Genomic DNA, 18,292 nt, shown 5'->3' with positions numbered 1-18,292 from the left:
TGGGTTTGCACATCAATGCAGGAGTGCTGGCCATTTTGGAGATAATAACACTGGGAGAAGCTGGAAAAATGGGTTGGTTCAGTGTCTCTACCTCATCGTTTATTCAACTCTTCAGAGCCTCTCACTCTATCTACACTTGGAGCTTTGCCTCTGGGAGAGATACAATGAGAGCTACTCTTCAGCTTCATTTCTTTGCAAAGTGGGAAAAGAACCAACAGGCAAGGCACAGCTTAGCTTTCAGAGGCTCTTCCTCCCGGCTGCCACTGAGTCACAGAGTCGCACTCAGGAGTGGGAGTGAAGACCAAGTTCACAGGAAATGAAAAGTCAGACTGCCGGGTATGTCACCTGTAGGTAAGTAGGAATAAACTGGAATAAATTCTTGGGGCAGTTTAGAACTGACACTCCTGCACATATGTAAGAACTCGAGTGGGTGTATATTAAACTTTAAAATCACCATTTTCAGGTAACCTCTTCATTTCTTTCAAAAGTTTGCTTCTCAAGTATAAAATGGAGTTATACTTAATATGCTTCCCCAGTTCAGTTCAGTCACTCGGTCGTGCCCAATTCTTTGTGACCCCATGGACTGCAGCACGCCAGGCTTCCCCGTCTATCACCAACTTCCTAACAGTTCAGAAATCTTTGTATTTATGATCATATTTATGTTTATCAATAGTTAATAACTACTTATTGGTACACAGAAGTGAGTTACACATCTGAGGTATTATTATTAAGGTAGAGGCATGATTTCTATCCTTGGGAAATTTACAATCTTGAGGAGTTAGGAAGACAAAGGCAAAAGAGACTTAAGGCAAAAGAAAAGTTAAGAGCAAATCCACAAAGAGCCAACTGTATACAAATAGCACTGAGTAACAAATACAGCGATTGGAAGACACGGCTCTTCAAGAAGAGCAATACTGAGGTCACTGGTGTTGCACTAAGTTCTTAAAGGGCAGCCGGAAGGGATAACACCGTCCTTCTGTTTCTCCTAGCTCCTAAACCCAAGTGAACCAAGATTTGACCTAAACACAAGGTGACTCCTTATCAATGCAAATTCATTAGCTAGTCTAAGCTAGCTGGTGGAAAACTTTTACAAAGGTGAAGCTAGTCTACCTGGCTGCAAAGTCTGCGACACACTAAGTAGTCCAGCTCTGAACCATTTTATTCCATTATAAAAGCATGCCATCCCCCCAGTTCAGTATTCAGTGGCTGACTCGCACTCTGAACCTCTCTTACCTTCTCCCAACATGAACTTGCTGCCTGGAGCACCTATTAAATTCTATCTCACCCTTCCCTCAAAAGCAAACAAATAAACCACTGCTAATATCATGCTCAAAGGTGAAAGACCAACTGCCTTTGCCCCAAGATCAGGAACAAGACAAAGATACCTGCTCTTACCACTTCTTTTCAACACTGAATGGGGAGTTCTAGCCAGGACGATCAGGCAAGAAAAAGAAATAAAAGGCATTCAGATTGATAAGAAAGAAGTAAAACTATTTCTCTTCACAGACTATGTGATCCTGTATATAGAAAATGTTATAGAATCCATAAAAAACTAACAGAATAAATGGTCACAGGATACAAAGTTGACATAAAACATTTATATATCTATACACTAGCAATGAACAATACAAAAATGAAATTAAGAAAACATTTCCTTTTTAATAATAGCAGAAAAATAAAATACCTGGGAATAAATTTAACAAAAGAAGTGGAAGACATGTACAGTGAAAACTACAAAACATCACTGAAAGAAATTAAGTGAAAACATATCCATGTTTGTGGGTTAAAAGATTTAAGATTGTTAAAATGGCAATACTCCACAAATTGATGTATAGATTTGGTATAATTACTGTCCAAGTCCCAAGTCTTTTTTTGGGGGGTGGTGGGCAGAACTTCACAAGCTGATCCTAAAATTCACATGAAAATAAACAGCTAAAACAATCTTGAAAAAGTTGAAAGTGAAAGTGACAGTCGCTCAGTTGTGTCTGACTCTTTCGACCCCATGGACTACACAGTCCATGGAATTCTCCAGGCCAGAATACTGGAGTGGGTAGCCTTTCCCTTCTCCAGAGGATATTCCCAACCCAGGGATCGAACCCAGGTCTCCTGCATTGCAGGTGAATTCCTTACCAGCTGAGCCATAAGGGAGGCCCAAGAATACTAGAGTGGGTAGCCCATCCCTTCTCCAGCAGATCTTCCCGACCCAGGAATCGAACCAGGGTCTCTTGCATTGCAGGTGGATTCTTTACCAACTGAGCTATCAGGGAAGCCTTGAGAAAGTTGGAGGATTCATATTTCCCAATTTCAAAATCTATAGTAAACAAGTCAGAATGGGACCAGCATAAACATAAGACATATAGGTGAACAAAATAGAGAATCCAGAACTAAATCTTCATATTTACAGTCAACTGACTTTTGACAAGGGTGCCAGGACAATTCAATGGAGAAAGAACAGTTTTTTCAATAAATGGTGCTAGAATTGGAAATACACATGCAAAAGAATGAAGTTGGATCCCTACTTCACATTCAATACAAAAATTAACACAAAATGAATCACTGACTTAAATGTAAGAGCTAAAACTATAAAGCTGTCAGAAGAAAACAGGAGTATATCTCTGTGATCCTGAGTTAGGCAATGATTTCTTAGATATAAAAGTGAAAGCATAAGCAACAATAGAAACAATAGAAAAAATAAATTGGTCTTCATCAAAATTAAAAACTTATGCTTCAAGGGACAACAACAAGAAAGTAAAAATACAATCCACAGAATGGGAAAACAATATTTGCAAATCATATATCTGATAAGGGACTTGTAACCAGAATATATTTTTAAAAAACTCATATAAATCAACAGTTAAAAAAAAATCATGTCTGACTAAGTTGTGTCCAACTCTCATGATCCCATAGACTGTAGCCCCCCAGGCTCCTCTGCCCATGGCATTTTCTAGGCAAGCATACTGGAGTGGATTGCCATTTCCTTCTCCAGGAGATCTTTCCCACCCAGAAGTCAAAGCCGAGTCTCCTGCAAAGCAGGCAGATTCTTTACCAACTGAGCTATGAGGGAATCCCACCAAAGATCAGACAACTCCATTTAAAAAATGGGCAAAAAATCTGAATAGACAGCTCTCTAAAGAAAATATACAAATGGCCAATAAGCACAAAAAAATATGTTCAATATCATTAGTCATTAAAGAAATGCAAATCAAAATTACAATAATTCACACCCACTCTGGTGGCTAGAGCCAAAATAATGGCAAATAACAAGCATTGGTGAGGGGTGAGGATGTGGAGAAACTGAAACCCTCAGATACTGCTGGTGAGAATGTAAAACAGTGCAGCCACTTTGAAACACTGTTTGGCAGGTCTTCAAAATATTAAACACAGAAATACGTATGACCCAGCAATTCCACTCCTAGGTGTATATACCCAAGAGAACAGAAAGCTGTACACAAATGTTCATAGCAGCAGTATTCATAAAAGTTGAAAAGAGGACAAGCCAAATGTCCATCAACTGGTAAGCAGATAAACAAAGCTGGTGTATCCATACAATGACATATTAACTAGCAATAACAAAGGGAATGAAGTACTGATACATGCTGCTGCTGCTGCAGCTAAGTCGCTTCAGTCGTGTCCGACTCTGTGCGACCCCATAGATGGCAGCCCACCAGGCCCCCCTGTCCCTGGGATTCTCCAGGCAAGAACACTGGAGTGGGTTGCCATTTCCTTCTCCAATGCATGAAAGGGAAAGTGAAGCCGCTCAGTCGTGTTCGACTCTTCGCGACCCCATGGACTGTAGCCTACCAGGCTCCTCCATCCATGGGATTCTCCAGGGAAGAGTACTGGAGTGGGGTGCTCTCCAGTATCCATGCTACAAAATGGATAAACATGCTAAGTGAAAGAAGGCAGTCACACGAAGACCTCATGTTGTATGATTCCATTTATGTGAAATGTTCAGAAAAAACAAATTCACAGAGACAGAAAGTAGATTGATGGCTTCTGGGAGCAAGGGTGAAGGGTGGGGAGCAGGAGAGGGGAATGACTGTTAATGGATGGGGAGAGGTGCTTTTAGGGGTACTGAAAGATTCTAAAATAAGACTGTGGTGATGGTCTTACAATTCTGTCAATATACTAAAAACCAATTAACTGTATATTTTAAAAGGGCAAATTTACGGGATGTGAAATATATCTCAATAAAGTAAACAAAAAAACCAAAGAGCCACCCACCCCTATCTTTTCCTGGTTTCACTCATTAGAAGAAAAGATCTTTCCTAGAACACTCACACGATGAGTTGCCTACTTTCCTCTCATACTCTACTCCAGATGGACACCTATCCTTCATATATCCAAAGTAAACAGTTTCTCTGTCTAGTTATTAGTTTGATATTTTTGCCCAATTATCTACGCTGAACCTGGGTAAAAAAGAGAACCTACTTCACAGTATTGTTGTTAACTATTAAACACTATTTAGAACAGTGCCTGGTATATAGTAAATGCTATTTAAGTTTTAATAACTATCATCACTATCATCACCATCATCATCATTTTTGAGCCATTCATTCAACAAAATTTACTGAGTGCCTAATGTGTATGAAGTAGCACTGCTAGCTTTCATGGAGAAAAGCAAAATAAGACACAAGTCAGATTCTCCTTCCTTGTCTGATGCAAAGTCATTGAGGGCCTTCATTGAGATAAGGGTGCCATTTTGGGGGGTTGATGGGACAGTGACGTGGGAGGGGGAGCATGGACTCCTCACCCTGTGCTCTGCTACCTAGTGCTGAACACCTGCAACTGACTACAGGCCTGGACCACTGGCCATGGTTGCTCTACACTAGAGAAATCGTGTTTATTTCCAGGACTGAATTCCACTTCCCTCCCATCACCTGTACTCGGGTCTGTTTCCAACAACCTGCACATTCCATCCCAACCCACACAGATCAGGAGCCTTGTCCAGGGGTGGGTTTACTTCACAGGCACAGTCATTTCGGTTTTCCCTCTCCTTCTTTAAGTAGCACAGCCATGTCTGCCATGCTCACTCCTTGTATGTCTAGCAAACTCCTGCTCCTTCCTCAAGCTCCAGATCACACATACATTAATACTTTGGTGAAGCATTTCCCTGTCTCCAGCAGTCGCTCACACTCTCCCTCCATGATAGCACCTCTTATTCTATGGAGTAAATCTCCGTCTATGGGCCTCTTACAACACACTGAATTCCTTGAACATATTTTCTTTTTATCCCTTAATTTCTATGATTTTCATCTCCACTCCACCTCCTCAACTCGATCCCAGAACTACACACTTTGGATGCTAACAATGTTCAGAATACTTCCATCTCTGAAGACGCAAACGCCAGTTTCCCTCACTCTCGCTCACATTCAGTCCTGCTAGGTCTGCTCTTCCAACTGTAAGTGACCTCACCAGACCCTTCTATTTTCCTTCCAGGTGTCAGTCACCTCTTGGCTTCTCTTCTGTAGTTGATCACCTAAAGTCACAATCCTGAATCCTGTGTACCCCCAAGGTCCTTCAAATCTGTCCAGCAAACCAGCACTGCAGCAAAGCTCCCATCTGTAGCCTCTGCTCCTACTGCCAGTCAGGAGGACTCAGCTGGGAAAAAGACTACACTGCCATGTGGTCCTGAGTGCAGACCCAAGGTCTCCAGCCTTTGCCAGGCCTTTAGTGCCTCCAGCCAGGGCTTCACTCAGTTCAGTTCAGTCGCTCAGTCGTGTCCAACCCTTTGCGACCCCATGAATTGAAGCACGCCAGGCCTCCGTGTCCATCACCAACTCTCGGAGTTGACCCAAACCCATGTCCATCGAGTTAGTGATGTCCTCCAACCATCTCATCCTCTGTCGTCCCCTTCTCCTCCTGCCCCCAATCCCTCCCAGCATTAGGATCTTTTCCAATGAGTCAACTCTTCGCATGAGGTGGCCAAAGTATTGGAATTTCAGTATTGGGCTTCACTAGTCTTGGCCAATTCTCTTTTTCACATCCCTTCCACCAATACTCCAAACATTTATGGCTCTCTCCAAGTTCCATATCTGAAGTCTGCCCTCACTCTGTCACTAGATTGTTTTTCCTCTTACCTCACTGAAATAACCCGAGTCCTTAGGCATCTTCTTCAGTATCCTACTTCTACTTGTGAGCTCCTCAATCGGCATTCACACACATCTTAGTTACTTTCCACTAGTCAAGACCCTCTCATGAGGCCCCTCACGCCATTCCTCTCTGCTTCCTCAGGCCTCCTCCTCTCCTAAATCTTCAGCATTCCTCTAATTCTATTGGCTCTATGATCTCAACCTATAAATTTATGCAAAGCTCCCTTAACCTGAAGAAAAAGTATTTCCTCTACCCTAAAGTTCCTTCAGCTTTTACCAAGTAATTTCCTTCCTCATCCAGACTTCTGGAAAGTATAGAGTAGTTTACACATATTTTCTTCACGTTTTCACCTCCCACTTACTGTTCAACCCACTGTAATCTGACTTCTGCCTCCAGACGCTGATGAGATTGTTTTCAGTGAGACTGCTGACCCTGAACTGTTAATAGTCCCGTAACTGGAAGTTTGAAGGATGTCTTTTCTAGATCTCATCTCTCTGGACTGCTCTCTGATTTCTCTTGTTCGGGCCTGCTGCTCTCTTCATGGGGGACAGTGCTTTTAACCAGCCCCTGTAACACTGATGACTTCCTGAAGCTTGTTTTCAGCCCTCACACTCTCTCAAGTTTCTGACTTTCATATGTAACTTTCTGGGAGACACCCTGACCTACAGACACTCCAACTCAATGCACGGAAACCGTCATCTTTATACATCCCATCTCTTTCCTCCTCCTGTCTTCTCTCTTTCATCTGACGTAGATACTCCAGCAATCAATCCTGACTCTTCTTCTCTCTAACTACATACGCAGTTAAACAAGAAATCCTGCCCATTTGATACCAATGTTTATAATTCTCATTCCTTCCCCCCCTTTACTTTAAGACTTACAAGAGACCAAATGGCACTGTGCTTAGGAGCACAGACTCCAGAGCCACAGTGCCTGGATTTGAATCCCAGTTCCACTACTTACCAGCTGTGTGACCTTAACTTTATAGCTCCTTATCCTCAGTGTGAAACAGGGACACTGACAGTACCTAACTTGCAGGGTTGTTATGAGCAGTAAAGGAGTTATTACGTGCAAATTGCTCAGGACGGTGCCTGGTACACAACGAACACCGTGTTAGTTTTCTTTAAACCAACAAACAAAAAACAAAACAAACAACCAAGCTACTTCACTCCACTCCCTTGACTGGGTCAGTTATCTTTACTCTGCGCCCCTATCTCACAGTGCACACCCCCACCACTGCACTCACCCTGCACTAACTTATTTATTTAATAGTCTATGAGATACATGAGGCAGGGAGTGCCTTATTCACTCCTGCAGCAAGATCTCTTGTCACACTTGCACTGTAGCCCTCCGTAAGGCACAGCGTGTATCTGTCAACAACCATAAGCTCAGAGAGGGCCTTAACACACGCGGCACATGTACGTGCAGCTCATTTCTTAGCCCTGAAGGAGAAGAAGTACAGGGATGGAAAATCGGCCACCAGATTATTAGCGCATTGGTCCAATGGGTGTGTTTCCATCATGAGCTGTACACACTCATTCACTCAGCCAACATTTACTCAGTTCCTACCATGTGCCAGTCACTTTGCTATATTGGTCCCTGCCCTCTGGGAATTTTCAGTTCAGGAAAGTGAGAGATTCTTTTTGCAATAAGGTGACAGGAAGGAGATCATGACTACTGAGGTTTTGGAAACAAGTAAGGAGTGTGGATCTCTAAGTTTTTAGTCTTTCTCTATGATAACAAGCACAATTTCTCACCTCTAAAATGAAAAATGCTGTTACTATTTCTTAAATTATATCACTTTGCAAACCAATAAAATACTAAATTATCTACCAAAAAGAACAAGTACCTCCAATCATTTACTCTCTGATGACCTGGAAAATTTTCCTTATCTGTAAAAAGGGAATAATCCTATATTATTTAGAGGAGCCCAAAGCATGACAACTATGCTAAAGAGAAATTATGCTAACACACACACACACATATCAGTGTCTATTTAGCACCTCCCACTCACTAGATTCTGGGAGATATGCTGGGGCTACAAAGTCAGAAGCATAGTTCCCCTTCAATGCATATGACAGGAGAAATGCAAAGACCTCAGGAGTTGCTATGAGAATTTAAAAAAACAATAGGATACATGCTAAAATGCTTTAAAAAAAACAACAAAACTGCAGAAATGGGGCAATAGTACTGAACCATAGGTGTCTTAAGAATACACAGCATAATTTAGTATTAAGAATAACATGACATTGGGCTTCCCTGACATTGGGCTTCCATGACATTGGGTGGCTCAGTGGTAAAGAATCCGCCTGCCAATGTAGGAGACACAGGTTCCATCCCTGGTCAGGGAAGATTTCACATGCCATGGCACAACTAAGCCCATGTGCCAAAACTACTGAGCCCATGCTCTAGAGCCAGAGAGCCGCAACAACTGAAGCCCTTGTGCCTAGAGCCTGTGCTCTACAAGAGAAGCCACTACAATGAGAAGTCAGCGCGATGCAACTAGAGAGTAGCCCATAATTGCGGCAACTACAGAAAGAGCCTGGGCGGCAAGAAAGACCCAGCATACCAAAAATAAATAAATAAAAGAATAACATGGTATCAAATATTTCTACTCCCATTGCTTCTGGTCAGTGAGATTTAAGGCTGGAAGCAAAGACTGTTGCCTTCATGTTAAGATTAAAAAAAAGAAGAAAGAGAAAGAGAATTTAGATAAAGATGCAGTCCATTCAGACTCTCAATAATAATAAAGTAAGTACAGTTGTACTTTGGTATCTATAGGGGATTAATTCCAGGGCCCTTCCCCCTGCTACCCACACTGGCAAATACCAAAATCCATGAGAGCTCAAGTTCCTGATATAAAGTGACAGAGTATCTGCATATAACCTCTGACATCCTCCTGCATCCTTTAAATCATCTCTACATTACTTACAATACCTAATATAATGTAAATGCTATGCAAATAATTGCTGGTGCACAGCAAATTCAAGTTTTACTTTTTGGAACCTCCTGGAATTTTATTTTTTTGAATAATTTTGATCCAACGTTGGTTGAACCCATGGACGCAAAAACCAAGGATACAGAGGGCGAACTGTAACTAACAATCAGGATGAGGAGGTATCTAATTTTTCAGGAGAGTGTATCTTAAATGTCTTCCTATCAGTCATCTCTGAGTATTCCTTTGTCAATCATACCCATCCAGAGCAGCAGCCCTGTAGAGATCGTTCATTCTTTCCTGATTCTGAACCACCTTGCATTGAAGCTCCTGTATTCTAACTACTATGGCACTTACTACACTTATTTGTTAAATTAAAATTACTTGTTTAGGGGGACTTCCCTACTATTCCAGTGGTTAAGACTGCAGCCTCCAAATGCAGAGGGCTAAGGTTCAATCCTTGGTCAGGGAACTAGATCCCATATGCTGCAACTAAGACCCAGTGCAGCCAAACAAATAATTAAAAAAAAAAATTACTTGTTTATACTTCCGTCTCTTCTGTTAGTCACTAGATACTGACTGATACACAGTGGATACTAAATGTTCACTGAATGAATAAAGGAATGGATAGGAGGACTTAATAATCTCCTTTTTATTTTTAAAGAATTCCTAGGGAGGAAGAATCCAACGTCTGCTTCACATGTCTAGCAAAAAATTATAAAATCCTGAATTTCCTTCAAAACTCAAAAAACATACAGATTAGAAATAAAGAGGCAGGACTTCCCTGGTGGACCAGTGGTTAAGAATCTGCCTGTCAATGCAGGGGACATGGGTTCAATCCCTAGTCTGGGAAGATCCCACTTGCCGCTGGGCAACTAAGTCCGTGTGTCACAACTATGGAAGCTCAGGAGCCCTAAAGCCTGTGCTCTGCAATAAGAGAAGCCATCTCAATCAGAAGTCTGTGTGCTGCAACTAGAGAGTAGCCCCTGCTCACTGCAACTACAGAAAGAAAGCATACACGCAACAATGAAGACCCAGCACAGCCACAAATAAATAAAAAATTTTTTAAAATGAAGAGGCCAGCTCATTATATGCAAACATGATTTAGAATCAAACAAGCTGGTTCTAAAATGTTAAGGAATTAACAAAAAAGCTATGAGAATTATTGAGTTTAGGAAGGTAGCAGGATACAGGGAAAATACACAAAAATTAACTGTATCTGTGCATGTATGCTCAGTTGCTCAGTTGTGTACGACTCTTCGTGACCCCATGGACTGCAGACCGCCAGGCTCCTCTGTGCTAGGAATCCAGGCAAGAATACTGGAGTGGGTTGCTAGTTCCTTTTCTAGGAGATTTTCCCAAGCCAGGGATTAAATCTGCATCTCCTTCGTCTCTTGCATTGGCAGGTGGATTCTTTACCATTGCATCACTTGGGAAGCCCAACTGTATCTGTTCATATGGACAAAAAATTAACTGAAAATTGATATTTAAAAACTATCATTTAAAATGGCATTCAAAATATGAAATATTTAGGGATAAATCTGACAAAAGATGTACAACACCTGTACACTAACAACTAAAAAACACTGCTGAGAGAAATTAAAGACCTAAATGGAGAAATATACAATGTTCATAGATCAAAAGACTGAATACTGTTAAGATGCCAATCCTCCAAACTGATACAGGTTTCAACACAATTTCAATTGTAACTCCAAAAGGCATTTTTGTAAAAACTGACAAGCTGATTTTAAAATCTACATGAAAATGAAAAGATAATTCCGAAAATAAAAGAATGCTACAAAACTTGTATCATCTGATACCAAGACTATAAAACTATGATAACCAAACCAGTGTTACTGACAGATTTAATGGAACAAAGTAGAGACCAGATGACATATATGATCAGCTGATTTTCAGCAAAGGTACCAAGGCAACTCAGTGAGAAAAGAATACTCTTTTCAATAAACAGTGCTAGAACTACTAGACATTCATACATCAAAAGAGACAAATAACCTCAACACTTATTTCACACCTTACTGAAAATAATTAAAAGTAAGGCATAGATTTAATTTAAGAGCCAGAACCATAAAACTTCTGGGAGAAAATCTTACTTTGAATTTGGCAAAGATTTACTTAATAAATGCAATGAGTATAAATTATAAAAGAAAAAAATTTATATACTGGATTTATCAAAATTAAGAATATTTGCTCTTCAAAGACATTATTTTGCTGCATGTGAATCTGAAACTAGTTTTAAAAAACATTGTTACAAAAATGAAAAAGTATGTCACTGGGAGAAGGTAGTTGCCAAAGCATATCTGACAAAGAAATTGTGTCTAGTGTATACAAAGAACTCTTACATTTTAATAACTGAGTTAATACTGAGCAATTATGCTCAATTAAGAAATGGACAAAAGACCTAAACAAACACTTTATCAAAGAGGACATATGCATGGTAAACAGGCACATAAAAAATGTTCAGCATCATTAGTCATCAGGGATATGCAAATTAAAACCACAATAAGATACTACTACATACACATTAATATGGTTAAAATTAAAAAGACTGACCATACCAAGTGCTGGCCAAGACACAGAACAACTGGACCTTTGATACATTGCTAGTAGGAAAGTAAAATTGTAAAACCACTTTGGAAAACAATTTGGCAATTTCTTTTATTTTGTTTGGCAATTTCTTAAGATATAACCCAGCCAATCCTTTCCTAGGGTTTACACAAGAAAAACGAGAACAGGTGTCAGCACAAAGATCATACATAAATATTCATAGCAGTTTTATCTGTGGTAGCCCAAATGTCCATCAACAGGAGAATGGATACACAAATTATCCATAAAATGGACTGAAACTCAGCACAATGGAATAAAATTCAGCAATAAAAAAGAATACACTACTGATACATACAAAAACATGGATTAACCTCAAATAACTGTGCTGAGTGAAAAGAAGTCAGGCAAGAAAGAAGGACATAGAATATAATTCCACTTACACAGTTACAGAAGATGTGAACTAAATCTACAGTGAAAGAAATCCCCAAGGGCAGTTTCCTGGGGATGGGAAAGAAGAGAAAAGAATGAATGAGATACAAAAAGGCACGAGGAAACTTCTGGGGGCTGATGGGTATGTTCCTTTTCTTGACTATAGGGACAGTGTCACAGATGTACACAATGTCAAAATGTATCGAATTATACACCTTAAACGTGTGCATTGATTGTAGATCAAATATACCAGAACAAAACTATTAAAAGAAAAAAAAAATGCAATAAGTGCGAGGGAAAAATATTCTGGGTCCACTGGAAACTAAACACTGCTCTTTTCAATGATAAGACATGCAGGCAGTCTCTATTAACTGGTAACACAACTCTGTCCAAAGACCTTCTGTTTAGTATTCGTGTCACAGTGCTGCTAGACCTTAAAATGAGGCAATGGCTTCTGGACTTAAAATAGGAGAAAATCACAATATGTACACTCTTCAATTTTATCTGTTGACACAACAAATGATTATTTAATCAAGTGATGCACAGGCAACTCCCAAATACCGACATTTGGAGAGGCAGCACAAATAATCAGCAAAAATACATAATCTAAAAAGCATTTTCATTTCCCTTTGTAACTTAACACGTGGCACTGTTTTACAGAAGATATATTCTTAGGAATGTTGGGCTCTGACTAACGTTAAAATAAACTTTCTTCCTCCTCTCCCCTTATTTTATACTAGAGCAGGAGCTAAGGAGTTCACAGGTGGCAAGGATAAATTACAATGATGACATGGATAGAGCAGTTGAATTACATGTAGACAATTAGAACTCAAAAGCATTGATACATATCCACCATTGTTATACACTTACAAGTAAGTATCTGCCCAGGTGCTCCCCACTCACTCCCCTTAGCTCTCCAGAAGAGCCTTTCTGGGTCTCTAAATGCTTGTGCTTCAACGTGGAATGTGCTATAGCCTTGCTTATGTACACATCAGAAAAGATGAAAGAAGCCAAAGATCTAATGCTGAGATTCTGTCACTAAATTCTCAGCAATTACAATCTCTGATGTAGTTGCTATTTAGGAAGGAGGCAGAGAGACAGGTGTGATTGGGGCACACAGCTCAGGTAGAAGAGAACCGTTCAGGAAGACACCAGGACTTCAGGCCAGCAGCATATGCTGTGCTTGATGCTTTCAGAGGGGCGCTACACAGATGCATCCTTCCAGTCCTGGAGCCTTTATTGAGTATTTATTTGGGCACAGCGCATGCTGAGCACTAAAAAAGAAAGAAGAATCACACCTGCATCCTTGCTCTGCAATGCTTGTCATTTAAAAAGAGACAGTGACGAGGACACATTTAAAATCAAATTAATAACCATCAACAATATAAATTTTATTATCATTCAAAATGCATCTAACATTAAGTCTTAATTGTGTGGCCATGTAATGGGAGTTTTAAATCTGAGTAACCGTGATGGGATTTCAAAAAAGAAAAATCAGTCCAAAAATGAAAACAACTGTTGGTTATCTATGCTAAAAAGATGAGCAAAGTAAAGCAGTGGTAAGAAAATCAGACTGAATTCAAAATTTCCTATTCTAGTCCTGACACTATGCAGTCACATGAAAACTGCTTAATTTAATCTTCAGTTTTTTCATGAGAACCCTAATCTCACAATGCTGTTCTAAAGATTAAATAAGACGCTATGTACAAAGATTACCATCAAAATGTTAGTATACATTATTCAGCAACATGTAAAAAGGATTATATACCACAACCAAGTGGGATTTACCCCAGGAATGCAAGGTTGGTTTGGCATAAGACATTTCTCTAAAGAAAATATACAATGAGCAGGCACACAAAAAGATGCTCAACATCATTAGTCATTAAGGAAATGCAAATCAAAACAATGAGATTATAATGACAAGTGTTGGAGAGGATACAGAGAAACAGAAACCATCACAGATTGCTGGTGGGAATGCAAAAATGGCACAGCCACTTTGGAAGACAGTTCAGCAGTTTCTCAAAATGCTAAATACAGGGCTATCATATGATCTAGTCATTCTCCTGTGAGGTATATGTACTCAAGAGAACTGCAAAGAGGGACTCAAACATACCTGTATGCCAATGTTAGTAACAGTATTATTCATCAATCACCAAAATGTGGAAACAACCCAAGTGTCCATCAGCAGGTGATAGATAAAAAGATGGTACATATACACAATGGAATACAGTATTATTCAGCCATAAAAAGGAATAAAAGTTTGATAAATGCTACAAAATAGATGCAACCTGAAAATATGCCAGGTGAAATAAACCAGACACAAAAGAACAAAAATTGTATGACTCTATTTATATGATGTGTCCTGAATAAGCAAATCTATAGAGATAGAAAGTAGATTAGTGTTTGCCTGAGGCTGTGGGGAGAGGGGAATGGAGAGCAACTGCTAATGGGTATGACGGTTTTTTTTGGGGGGTGATGAAAGTGTCTGGTACTAGACAGTGGTGATGGTTGCACACTTGAGGGTGAATTTTATGACATGTGAATTGTATTTCAATAAAGCTGTTATTTTTTTTAAAAAAAAGATGTATGTGTGAAAATACTCAAACTGTAAAACTGCAAAGTAATGCACAAACACAAGGGATTATTATCATACAAATAAATGGCTGTGGATTGTGAAGTCATGAAGGTTAGATGAAGTAGCAATTAAATCAGCTAGTTCACTAATCCTCAAAAGTCTTGTCTGCAGGTATGGGAAACGCCCAGTCTATTATGTATTTTACATCTAATGTATTTTTATCTCTTGACTTTAGGGTTTATTTATAACAATTCCCTTTTCATCTTTGACCAATAAAGATAATTAAAGATAAGACGTATGGGGGAAGGGAACAAAACCCCATTGAAACCTATCCTATTCCCAACTTTAAGATATTTGTAGAAGTAGGGGAGAAGAGAGAATAGGGAATGACTGCTAATGAGTAAGGGGTTTCCCTTTGGGGAGATGAAGCATTTTGGAACTAGAGAGAAGTGATGGCTGTACAACACTATGAATGTACTTAATGCCACTGAACTGTACATTTTAGATGGTTAATTTTATATTATGTTAATTTTACCTCAATTTTAAAAATAAAACTCCCAGCAATCCCACTGCTGGGCATACACACCAAGGAAACCAGAACTGAAAGAGATACATGTACCCCAATGTTCACTGCAGCACTGTTTACAGTAGCCAGGACATGGAAGCAACCAGGATGTCTATGGGCAGACGAATGGATAAGGAAGTTGTGGTACATATACACAATGGAATATTACTCAGCTATAAAAAGGATTGAATTTCAGTCAGTTCTAATGAGGTGGATGAAAGTGGAGCCTAATATACAGAGTGAAGTAAATCAGAAAGAGAAACACCAATATAGTATATTAACACATATATACGGAATTTAGAAAGGGTAATGATGATACTACATGCATAGCAGCAAAAGAGGCACAGATGTAAAGAACAGACTTTTGGACTCTGTGGAAGAAGGCGAGGGTGGGATGATTTTAAGAGACTAGCAATTAAACATGTATATTACCATACGTAAAACAGACGACCAGTATAAGTTCAATGCATGAAGCAGGGCACTCAAAGTGGGTGCTCTGGGACAACCCAGAGGGATGGGGTGGGGAGGAAGGTGGGAGGGGGGTTCAGGATTGGGGGGACACATGTGCACCCATGGCTGATTCATGTCGATGTATGGCAAAACCCACAATATTGTAAGGTAATTATCCTCCAATTAAAGTAATTAATTTAAAAAAATAAAGCACAGTGTGCTAGCTAAGGGGAAAAAAGATGTTTGTACCTATGCCACAATAAAAACAACAGAGATTTTTGACTCAGTATTTATGCCCATCATCTCCTGCCTAGATTTCTGCAATAGCTTAATAGTCCTTTCTGCTTTTCTCCTGAACACCTAGTCTATTCTTAATAAGAGAAAATCTTTTAAAAGAGGGTATCAGATACATCACTTCTCGAATCTGGAGTGACTATTCCTTTATTACTCATTTCCTATTTTTTGAACACATACCTCAGGTTAAATATCTGTTGATAAATATTAAATACCTATAACCTCTAGCACAATGCTGACATACCAACTTGGGATCAATAAACATTTCTTCTTGAAGTCAGTGAACTGCCAGACTTGAAGTTAAGATCAGAAAGCAGAGGAGATTCCTTATCTCTACCTTGCGTGCTAAGTCGCTTCAACAGTGTCCGACTCTTTGCGACTCCAATGACTGCAGCCCCCCTCCCAGGCTCCTCTGTCCACGGGATTCTCCAGGCAAGAATACTGAAGTGGGTTGCCATTTCCTTCTCCAATAAGCTTCCTAGGGGTGGGCTAAGATGACTTTAACTCCCCATTCCAGTAAAGTATTATGCTGCTTAAGGGTTCTGAGGTCTCTTGCAGGTGTCTTCCCAAGCAACCTTTAGGTTCCCTAAAGTCAGGAACCACTTGTCTCCATTCTCTTTCCCAAGGCATCTAGAAGAGTACATAACATGGGGCCAGAGTAAATGCTGATGGATATGAGACGAGGGGAAAGTCTGGCAGAGAGGGGAGAAGAGCCTCAGATTCCAGCAGGACTCATGCTGCCAGCTAGTTATCTCATCCTCCCCTCCTCACCACCCCTCCTCCATGCCATGCCCTCCTGAAGCTGCAGGTTCTTAGCCCTCTGAGTTGGTAATCCTTGTGCTTCAGTCAATCTATTTTCTAATCTTGTAGCTTTCATATAAAAGGCTCTCCATGAGACTGATAGTGACAGACAGGATGGCCACACAGATGAGTGGGCTCCCCTGTTAATTACCACCAGGAAGGGAAGGCACTCCATTCATGAGAAAGACAGGAGATAAGCTATATCAGAAAGGAGACAATTCCAAAAGCTGGAAAAAGCAATCAAAACAATGTGTCCTGGGGGAACCCAGCTCCAAGGAAGGAGAGAAGGAGAGAGAAACTAAGTCAACTGAAGAGAGATGCCTCCCTCATGCCCTGGCTCTTCCCCACAAGTACACAGTGAGGTTAAAGCACAACAATAGACGGAAAAGTGCTTTGAGGAATAAAAGCACTGTGTAAATGCTTCGTACTGCAAGGATTATTACATTAAGTGGTTCTCATCCTTTGCCTGGTTTGTGTCCCAGTTCCTCCAAAAGTACCTTAATAAAACTCCCCAAGCATTTGATCACCAAGACAGGAAATGAAATGAAGCAGACTCTTAGTGAAGAGCCCCTGATGACACAAGTATCAATTTGGAGGCAGAGGCAAATCACCACCAGGGTCAGATGCAGAGGAAGCGTCAGTTTTGCATCTGACATTACTCTTCTAACTGAAGACAAGACAACTTTAAAGTTAATCAGTTAAAGTTAAATTGAGAGATTTTCTTTCTCTATCTTCTCTAGCTACTTTCCTATCATTCTGTGCTTCCTATCCTGTAAGCACTATGTCTCAGACCCTCCTCCTGGAACATACACACACACAGACACACACACATACACTTTCCAACTGGGAGCACCCTTTCCAAAGTAACCAAGCTCACAGAGCTCCCAAGCAACTCAATCTCTGGTATAAAGAATAAAAGCAGCCGAGGCAAGACCACAGGAGGAAAACACAACTCAGAGTCCCAGAGTCCTCATTTCTGAGATGAGTTCCGTGGGGCTCCCTGGAGCTCTGGGTGATTAAGAGTGTTACAGCACGGCCAAACTAGACATCCTTCTCAATCAAGAGGAGGAAGCCCAGGATTTAGAGCCAGGGACCTAGGTTCACTACAGTGGTGATTTCAAGTCTCAGCTCCCATGGACCTCAGTGTTCTCATATGTAAAGGAGAACAATAACTGTAATAAGTGTGTATCAGAATGACTGTTAAAGCACTTTTCAAAAAAATGGTAAAGTACTGGACACCTGCCAGCTGTTACTATGGATCTTCCCTATCTACTCTTCTATATACTTATATGGCTAGATGTAGTGTCCTATGAGAGAACAAAAGGGTGTAGAATTTGGATTTCCCTAAAGAGCCAGATGGATTAGAGTTAGCAGTTAGTCTGAAAAATTGCAAGAACCTTTAACCAACAGAGAACCAGTCAACACTTGAACACTAACCGATTAAAGCTACTGGAAAAATCCCAACTGGAGAATTTAGGGCACTAGCTGACACCATTTCTGGAGAAGGAAATGGCAACCCACTCCAGTACTCTTGCCTTGAAAATCCCATGGACAGAGGAGCCTGGTAGGCTACAGTCCATGCGGT

General features: G+C 40.3%; 1 protein-coding gene across 6 annotated transcripts in view; it reads right to left on the bottom strand.

Annotated features, from left to right (window-relative positions):
* Positions 1 to 18,292, bottom strand: part of ARHGEF11 (Rho guanine nucleotide exchange factor 11) — a 114,021-nt gene that overhangs the window by 79,186 nt on the left and 16,543 nt on the right. The gene's annotated exons all lie outside the window — the stretch shown is intronic.

The sequence above is a fragment of the Giraffa tippelskirchi genome, chromosome 5, assembly GCF_054371585.1.
Source record: "Giraffa tippelskirchi isolate mGirTip1 chromosome 5, T2T-mGirTip1v1.2.pri, whole genome shotgun sequence".
Lineage (NCBI taxonomy): Eukaryota > Metazoa > Chordata > Mammalia > Artiodactyla > Giraffidae > Giraffa > Giraffa tippelskirchi.
This window is presented reverse-complemented; position numbering and strand designations above follow the sequence as displayed.